At 46.2% G+C, this 9355-nt stretch overlaps 1 long non-coding RNA gene across 1 annotated transcript; it reads left to right on the forward strand.

The window, feature by feature from the left end:
- Positions 1-1312: 1312 nt before the first annotated feature.
- LOC139036573 (uncharacterized) lies at positions 1313-8509 on the forward strand. The gene is made up of 2 exons (XR_011489388.1): positions 1313-2124; positions 3600-8509. It is a non-coding gene; the product is annotated as an uncharacterized lncRNA (long non-coding RNA).
- Positions 8510-9355: the final 846 nt, after the last annotated feature.

Raw genomic sequence — 9355 nt, forward strand, 5'->3', positions numbered from 1 at the left:
AGAATGGGCCGCGCGGACGCCGCCCCTCCCCCCCCGACCCCTACCCCAGCGGATAGACGCGCATCCTCCCGGTCCCCGTCAGCCTTGCGGGGAAAACAGAAATCAGACACTGCGTGAAGGACTCTTTGCAACGCTTCAGCCTGCTGGTCGAGCCCGACGGCCCGGGTGGAGGCCCCTGCGGGATCGGCCCGCGCAGCCCTTGCTTCGTCGCCACTCCGGCTCGTCGTCCAGGCCCGGGTTGTGACGCGAGGCGCAGAGAGCCACTTTCGCTTCGCCGACGCCCTAGGACCGCGCCAGGAGGAGGAACGCAGCGCGGCGCCCCGCAGATGCAGACAGAACCCCGACGTGGGCATTTTTGCAGAACCATCCCAAAGCCAAGCGGCGTTGACTACTACTACTCGCCCCTCGGGCTCTGTAAGAGGAGGGAGGGAGCATAAAAGACATTTACCCCTGAGTCCTAGTTATTGGAACATGTTCCTGACACCCTGCCTGTCCCAGTGGCTAGAACCTTATTGCAGGAGGGTATTGTTTGCGTAATTAATTAATAGACAATAAACAACAACTGGGCTCCTGAAACCCGCGCTGACGGGTGCCGGGCCGAGGGCTGGACCGGAGGCGTTGCGAGGTGCTGGCCCGGCCGCTTCGAGAAGCACTGGCAGTGGTACCGCGGGGCGCATCCACACCCAGGCTCAACTTCCACGGTTTACTTAATTAGGAGAAACGCAGAAAGCGGACGAGCTGTTTTACACACCTCACTTTCTCCTCTCGGGTCACTGGCGAAGCCCATGTCTGCCGAGACATCCGGGTTCCGTGCCTGGGGTTGAAATCCGCCTCCAAGGAGCGAAGGTCTTGTCGCTCCAAGCTATAAATATTAATAAGCTGAGAGGCCGGGGCATAATTATCTCCCTTTAATTGCAACTCAACTAAAAATTCAGTCTCCTGCCACTCAGACCCCACGAAGTCGGGAATGCTAGGTTTTGGTGTCAGGAGACTCCCTCTGCGCAAAGTCGTTCTTTGTATCCTCCGCCCAACATGCAAACCATACGCTGCACCTCTCGGCGTGTTAAAATCACCCCTGGAGAGATTTGAGCTGACGGCCCTTCGCTCGCCTCATCCCCGGCCGCCTAGTGCGCCCTATTTGTCTCCCTGCTACCAGGGGACTTGGCCTCTATCCCCGCCTCACTCTACCCCCGACCTCCTACGACTTAAGCAATAGTGTGAGGGATTGAAAGAACTGGGGTAAGCTGCTCCGGGTTTGATCCGAAGGCACCTGTGGCGGCTCCGGCCCGGGTCCTGGGCGAGAGCTGCGAGCTGCGGGCTGCGGAAGGGCTCGGCCCCGTGGCGTCCGGAAGAGCAGTCCCAGCGTCCCGGGCGCTCCCGATCGTAGTCCCGGCCATCCGGTGCCCGGCAGCCCGCTGCGCTCCTCCTTGTATCCCTAAGGAGTCGCAGGCGCGGTGGAGCGGAGCCGGCCTGCTGGGGAGCCGCTGCTCCGTGGCTCAGCGAGCGCTCCCCAGGGTCGGAGGTTGGGGTGAGTGCGTGGACTGGTGCCATGTGCCGTGCACACTCCCAGAGGGCCCCGGATGCTGAGAAATGGGCTTTCTGCGCGAAGCCCGGGAAGTCCAGCCCCTCGCTGGCTGCGCCCATTGCTCAGGCCTACAGGCGGCGGCTCGCGGATGGCCGGGCCCAGGGAGTCGCCAGAAAAAGGCCCGGGGTGAGGGCTCCTGCTTCCCGGCCCGCGGACTTCGACGGCGCAGCCCTACACTCAGGCCCGCACCTCCACCGAGTGTCCCCAGCGCTGGCAGAGCCGAAAGAAGGCCTCTTCACTCCCCAGGGGCGGGAACCATCAGCCGGGTGAAGGCCCTGCGGAACCCAAGCGCCCGGGACGCGGGAGGATCTCTACCGCGCTCCTCTTGGAAAAGCGGTGGAGGCCCGACACCCTGTCGCGAGGAGGCCGGGTCTGTCGGAGTCTCGAGGAGGCCTGGCCATCTGCGCGTCGACCTAATCACTCCTTCAGGTTTCTAAGACACTGTCGAAGACCCAGACGAGCTGCCTCGTTATTTCGTCTTCTCATTGCCGCTTATTCGAATAGTTGTGTGCTAGCAAAGAGCTTCCCATGACGGAGAGGTGCTGTCCACTTCCTAGCGAGTTTATGAATATTTGAAATTATTAATGGTCATTTACTCGGTTCATTCCCATTTAAATTGCATCAAGAGGAAAGTTCAGAATGCAAAATAAGGATTTAGGTAAAACAAACGCAACAGTTAAGCTAGTACCCATTTTATTTTAATTAAAAATGCAGAGCCACCGGGGAGGCCCAGTTAAGAGACTATTCAACCCGGAGTGTCGGTTAGATTAGGGTGACCTGTGGTTGTCACCAAGTTTCGTGTCCACTGCAATGATAAAAACTTTAAATAAATAAGAGGTCGGATGCTTGTGCATGCTAAGTCTATTTGAAGAGTAGGCAGTTTCTCCAAGTCACTCCAGAGGCAAGATTGGGTTTTTTGCTGATCAAATCAGTTTCCTGTAGCAGGAACGTGGGCTCCAGAGTCCACAGCAAGTAGTTAACTGAGGCTCAGAGTTGGGGAGGGTTCAGTTTTGGTGGTCAGGGCAGGACATCAGTGCTACCAACATTAACACTGTGGTTTTGCATTTTCCCCCCTCTGCTTTCACCAGCTGGCACCCAGGTCACCTGTTTGGGAGATTGAGCCTGGGGTAGGAGGTAATGAGGAGGGCACTGAGCTGCCAGACAAAGAGAGGGGGCAGCAGTGGGCATCTGGACTGGCATGGGTTTTTATTATCATTCCTGCACCCATCCAGTGTCGAATTAAAAAAGACAGCTCTATGAAGACCACATGCAGTTGGCCTCTAAAGAGAAATTTGGCTTGAGTTCCCTGTGTAGAATCAGGCTTAGAGGTTGCAAGAAGTAACTCATTCTGCTGAACTCTTCTTTCTGCCATGGTGGGTGGAGACAGGCAGTGGTGGCAGGTGGGCAGCGGTTAAGGACCTCCTGTCCCTAGAGCCCAGGAAGCATCTGGAAATCTGATAGTAGCAGTATTTCTCCGATTGTCTTGAAAACTCTTTCATCTCCACCAAGAAGGGTTTCACCAGGCTTAGCTGGTTGTTGGGACATTGTTCTTTGCTAATGGAATATCTCTTCTCTCTCACCCCTGCTCTCCTACCCGCCCACACATCTCACACATCTGCCCTTTTTATATTTTGTGTTAAACTTTATAGCTTGCTGAAGATCAAAGTCATGTACCAACTTGTCTCTCTGAAACCCTACCCACAACTCTAAGTCCTCTCTGGCAGTACAAGTCTGGAAGCAGTTTTTGAATTGTGCTGGCTCAGCCTTACCCGGTTCCTCCTGGGGTGATGCAACACTAGAGTAGGGCCCAGAAGGCTCCTGGGTCTGTCACCACCGGCTGAGCCACTTCGAGGTGCCAGACTGGACCAGACAAGAGCTCTGTGGCGTGATCCTCCCTCAACCCCTGGAGCTTTGACAGGAGTCACAATGTAACACCTTCCTCTTTGTAGGGCTTCAGAGTCAATAATGTTCTTGCCAATTCCTTGTAACAATTCCTTGTTATTCATATTCGCAGATGAAGAGACTGAAGCCCAGAGAAGGTAAGCACTGAGGCCATGGCCGCATGGAGAGAACTGGGTTCTTGTGAGTCTGACCTTGGGCTCTTGCTACCAGACCTGTCACTTTGAAGTCAGCAATAGACACTGTGAACTCTAATCAGTATTTTATCCTGGAATTGGAACTGCATCTCCTCTCTGTTGGCAAACACAATTTGGCTTCAATATATCAGTATATCCTTGGGCTTTGCTGGTGGCTCAGCTGGTAAAGAACCCGGCTGCAATGTGAGAGACCTGGGTCCAATTCCTGGGTTGGGAAGATCTCCTGGAGAAGGGAATGGCTACCCACTCCAGTATTCTGGCCTGGAGAATTCCATGGAGTCAGATGCGACTTCCACTTTCACTTTTACTTCTGTTTGGCAAACGTGCCATTTTAGAGGTAGAGAGATTAGTGGGCTCCTCACAAGAACCAGGATGCAATCCAGGCAACAGTGCCAAAGACAAGGGGGAGCCAGGCCTTTCCACAGGATGTGGCCTTCCAGTTGGAGAACGTTCCCCCAGTAAGAAGAAGCCTCTTTTTACAAAGACAGGGGGTTTTGCCCCGGTGGTGATAAGTCCCCTTTTTTCTCCTCTTCCCTCCCCTCCATACTTGCTTGACTCAGTGGACACTGGGCCCAGCAGCTGGCCTTGTTCGTTCGTCAGTGCAGGCCAAGGACTGGGACTATTTTTTCACCTCAGAAGCTTCAGGGTGTGATGTTTAATAGCATTAGACATTCAACAACCTCAGACCTTAATGTCTCCTGAGTTTTCTATACCTGGGCACACCCACCATTCCCAGTCCTTAACAGCCAATCTGATCTACACCTCTGATCAGGTGTAGATAAGCCAATCTGATCTACATCTCTCACTTGGTTAGGTTTCAAGAAAATGAGACTGGGATCTAAAAGAACTGAATCTTTCTCTTTTTTGCTTGGATTTTCAGACTTGCTACTTAGGATTCCTCATGTCCTCAGTCCAGTGGCATGAAGAATACTGGCATGAGGTAGGAAGGTGTATTGGAAGAAAGAAAATGGCAGTCTTTGATGGATAGGGCTGAGGTTAACAAAGCATTTGAAGATGTTTGTAAAACTACTTATAAATGTATGAAAATTACAACTCGGCTGCTGTTCACCAAAGCAGTGAGTCAAATTACTTGGCAACCGTGTTAAGCACTTAACATGTACTGACTCATTTCACCTCCACAACAACCCTATGGTCATGACTATGGCTCTACCCACTTTACAGGTGAGAAAACTGAGGCACAGACTTGTTCTGTAACACTGCTGGTAAAAGTTCAGAGTCGGAATCTGACTAAATCTTGTTTCCCTGTGAATTAATGCTGAGTCATCAATCAGACAGGTTTAGCTGGTTTCATCGAAGCTGTGGTCACTAATGCCAAGTGGCTTCAGTTGGAAAGTTAATTCTTCACTCTCTCATCAAGAACGCATTTTAAGTTTTCTTTCTCCTCTTTCCTCCCTGCCCCTTCACCCTTGGAGCTGAGATTCCTGTGGCTGAGCCACAGGCTGAGGAAGGTGGCAAGTGGTTAAATGCGATGATTTGTTGCCATTCGTTCCTCTTGTAACCTATGTCCCGAATGACTCCGAATCCAGCTGAGCCAAAGTGTTCAAAGAAAATACATGTTACCAGCCATCCAACATCCATGGCGCCTTGAGTCAGTGATGACAGTGCCTTTTACACAATTGCGTGTATTTAGTCTACAAAGCATATTCACACACAGTCTCTCATTTTAGGCATTTCCTCCTGGCACTTGGGGCCTTATCTCGAAATACGGAATGGAAGGCTGGCTCGCTTGTTAGAAAGATCCCAGGCTGGGCCAGCTGCCTCAGATAGAACCCAGTGACTCACTGTGCTCTCTTGTGCCCTTGGAAGGAGAAGAATGTAAACATGCCTGCCAGCGTCACAGTCAAAAGGAGGCAGTCTTACCCAGACACTTTTTTCCAGGGTTTTCCCTCCATGACACCTTGTACTATTTGTTCACATTTCAACGCATTTCCCCTAAATTGTTCTTATCCTCTCCCAGCAAATCGGAGTTTAGAAACCCTTCCATCCATGAGCTAACCCTCAGCGTGGCACAAAGATGCTTTTCTGCCTCTTCTTCTGTCCTAACAAATCCAAATCCTAAATTCAGCCAAGAGACTCAATTTAGGACATCAGAGTGGGTTTCTCTAGAAAGGGATGTGTGTTTTTAAAAAATTTCAGACATCTTTTTTCTCTTTTGCTCTTTCTTCCCGTCTTTGGCAAGACAAAAATTGGAATGGTCCACATGCAGGTTTCTTCCTGAGTAGAAGAATCAAGTGAGGTTCCCTTGTGTATATGCATTTGGCTACTGCATCTATTCTGTTTACACAACTTCTAGGATTCTGACCTCCCTCTGCCATTTTTGCAGGCCTGGGATGAGGGCAAGGTGAATGAGCTATGTGCCTTGTGCACAGAATTTCAGGAGATGCCAAAAAACTCAGTGGTCAAGATAAATATTTTAACGCAATATTTAAAAAAAAAATCAACATCAACATAAAAAAAATCCACAATGAACAAATGATAAAAATTTTTCAATAAAAACAGTATGACTGACATTTCCTTTTGCCTCAAGCTTCAGTCTGGCTTGTCACAGCACTGCCTTCTTATTTATCTTTCTCTTAAATCAGAGGAAATGAGAGCGGCAGCAGGGATAAAGCTAACTGAAATTGATGTAATAAAGCAGAGAAATGAGATGTGAACAGAATAAAACCAAAAGTAAAATAATGCGTTGAAAACAATAAAAAGAGAATGAAAAGGAATGCTTAGATTAATATACACACAGCTAGCTTTTTATCAATGCCAATGAAAGATTTTCAGAGAGAATTATTTGACCCTTAAGCTGTTGTTTCAGTGATTATTAAACGCTTTGCTGTAGTTCAAAACATTTTTAGACACGTGTGTTTTCCCTAATCCTACAGACATTTTTTTTTTTTTTAATAATAGTATTCTGTGTTTTTAGAGTGCTTTATTTTTCAGAGCACTTTTTTGGGGCATATTATTTCATTATTCTCACATAGGGTTAGATAGGGCATGCTATCTTTTCTCAGAAAAAATGAATAGGTCGATTGGGGAAGATAAGGAAAAGCTGTTTTCTGAGTGCCAGACATGGTGCTACATTCTTTACATATGTTGTTTTATTTATTTTCCAGATAATCCTGATTTATGGATATGACCAGCTCCTTTTTACAGATCAATAAGCTGAAATCTAAGGGGGCTTGTTAGTTAACTAATAATATTCTCAGAATATTTATTTGCCAAAAAGCATATGGTATCATATTCTCGTGCTTTTGGCTATTAGTGTAATAAAATTTTTGAAAGACTAATTAGACCAAGAAGTTACTAATAGCTCCAAACAATGTATAACTCCAAAATTTTTTCTATGTCTCTGTGTTTAGTCAGAGTACCTCTTAAGATTTTCTCTTTGCTTCTTCTGAATAATCTTATCTGTATCTATGCCAGAGTGAGTCAACTTCTAAAGTCCTAGTTTAATAGAAATACAGAAATTCTCTTAAAGTGGAAATATTTTGATCTAAGTAGATGTAAATGACTGGTTAGGGAAGTGATTTAGTAGTTTTTCTTCTCTGCAAAGTACATTTGATTGGTTTAATATGCTAAAATGAAAGTGAAGTGAAAGTGTTAAGTCATTCAGTCACATCCAACTCTGCGACCCCATGGATGGTAACCCACCAGGCTCCTCTGTCCATGGGATTTTCCAGGCAAGAAGACTGGAGTGGTTTGCCATTCCCTTCTCCAGGGGATCTTCCTGACCCAGGGCTTCTAACCGGGGTCTCCTGCATTGCAGGCAGATTACTGTCCAAGGCACCACGGAAGCTCTTAAGTATATGCCAAGGTGTGGAATTGTTCTCCGGTGTGCCCGATTGTAGTACACAGTTTAGTTTTATAAATAGAAACATGACAACATTAAAATCATGTTTAGTTAACCATAATCCTACCCTTATACATCTGTTTTATTTTTGAACACTGCGTTCACATGAAGAATTTCAATGAGTAAACATATTATTTTATATATTATTTAATATCATAAACATCTCATGATTTCTATAGACTTCATACTAAGAAAACATGCACTTTAGAACAAATATGAGGGACTTCCCTGGCTGTCCAGTGGTTAGGACTTCCACAGCAGAGGGCACGAGTTTGATTCCTGGACTTAGAAACTAAGATCCTGTATCCCTCACAACATGGCCAACAAATAAATAAAACCTATTATCCTTTAAAATAAAGTTTCTGTGATTTCACTTCAGGCTTACAGAAGCCTCGGAAGATAGGTCTTACTAGTTTTCTTCCAAGGACTTGGAGTCTGAGGCACTGAGGGGAGGTGGCAGACATCAGGGGCTGAGCTAGGATTCAGTCAGCTGGGACACCCTCCTCCCGTGGGCGCTCAGTCACTCTGTGACAATCAGGCTGCCGGGCGGCTGTCTGTAGTCTTTTATTGATCAGTTTCCAGGCAAGAAAAGAATCCTTATGGCTCTCTGAAGGGGTTTCAGGGGTGTATCATCCTTCCAGCAAAGAGAACCACCCCCACCTCCACCTTGTTAACCTTGGATGTTTTTGTTAATTACTTTAAAAAAGATACTCCCGGGCAGGTGTAAAGTCAGACTGTGGGGTTGTTTTAATGTGTATTTCTTTGATTACAAAATGAGGGCAGAAATATTTTTGAAACATTTGCTAATTTGTCTTTCCTCTTGCATGTAAATTGTGGTTGATATACTTTGCCCGTTTATTTACAGGGGTCAATTTTTTAAATGAACTTGAATGATCTTTTTTATTTTATCCATACTAATCCTCATCTTTCAGAGGTGATTAAAATATTGTCCAAGCTTGTGGCTGATTTTGTGATTTTTTTTTTTTTTGTAGACTACATTTAAAGAGAATAATTCCATGATTTAAATGATCAATTTTGCAGCACTGCCAGCTGACTCGGTGGTGATTTGATTACACAGTATTATTTATCAAAACTAATTGAAGTTGATCATTTGAAGTTAATTAGGGGTAAGCTTCCTCAGCTCTAACAGATTAAGCTCAAGCTTCGGGGGGAAATGAAACATACTTCTGCATTTTCTGTCCCTGAAATCAGAAGTTCTTAAATAGAATCATTAACAAGTAAGCTTATGTAGCCTCTGTATTTTTCTTTAAAAATAATAAACTTATATTTATTTTAATAGAAACCAGCATAGGCATCTCTGATTTTTATGTATTTTAGTTCTGAAAACATTTTAAAGTGAAGAACAGAAACAATATTTCATCTGGATCAACATGAGCAATCTGAAAGGGTAGACAGTGTTAACACAGATTGAGTCCTCACTTCCCTCTCCCTGTACTTTCCTGAAATGGAAAAGGAAAACTTTTTGTCATCTTACTAGGTAGTCAAACAGCCTCTGGGGACTACACATGACTGTTCTCCCCTAATCATATAGGCTTTCTGAGGTGGAAATACCATGTATATCAATTATTTTTCCTAATTTAATATGATCTCTGCCTATATACCTTAAATATGTGCATTTTAGCAAGCAACCTCTCTCCCCTCCCCCAACACTGAATCTTTTAAGACTCATTCATAGAGATTTTTCCTTTTTCCTTTTTTGTTAACAAATCTGCACACGGGTAGTTACCAGGGTCCAAGTACACACCCATGGGGTGGAAAGAAGTAGCCTGACTAGAAGGTGTTACTCTCCTC

This window comes from Odocoileus virginianus, chromosome 9, assembly GCF_023699985.2.
Source record: "Odocoileus virginianus isolate 20LAN1187 ecotype Illinois chromosome 9, Ovbor_1.2, whole genome shotgun sequence".
Taxonomy (NCBI): domain Eukaryota; kingdom Metazoa; phylum Chordata; class Mammalia; order Artiodactyla; family Cervidae; genus Odocoileus; species Odocoileus virginianus.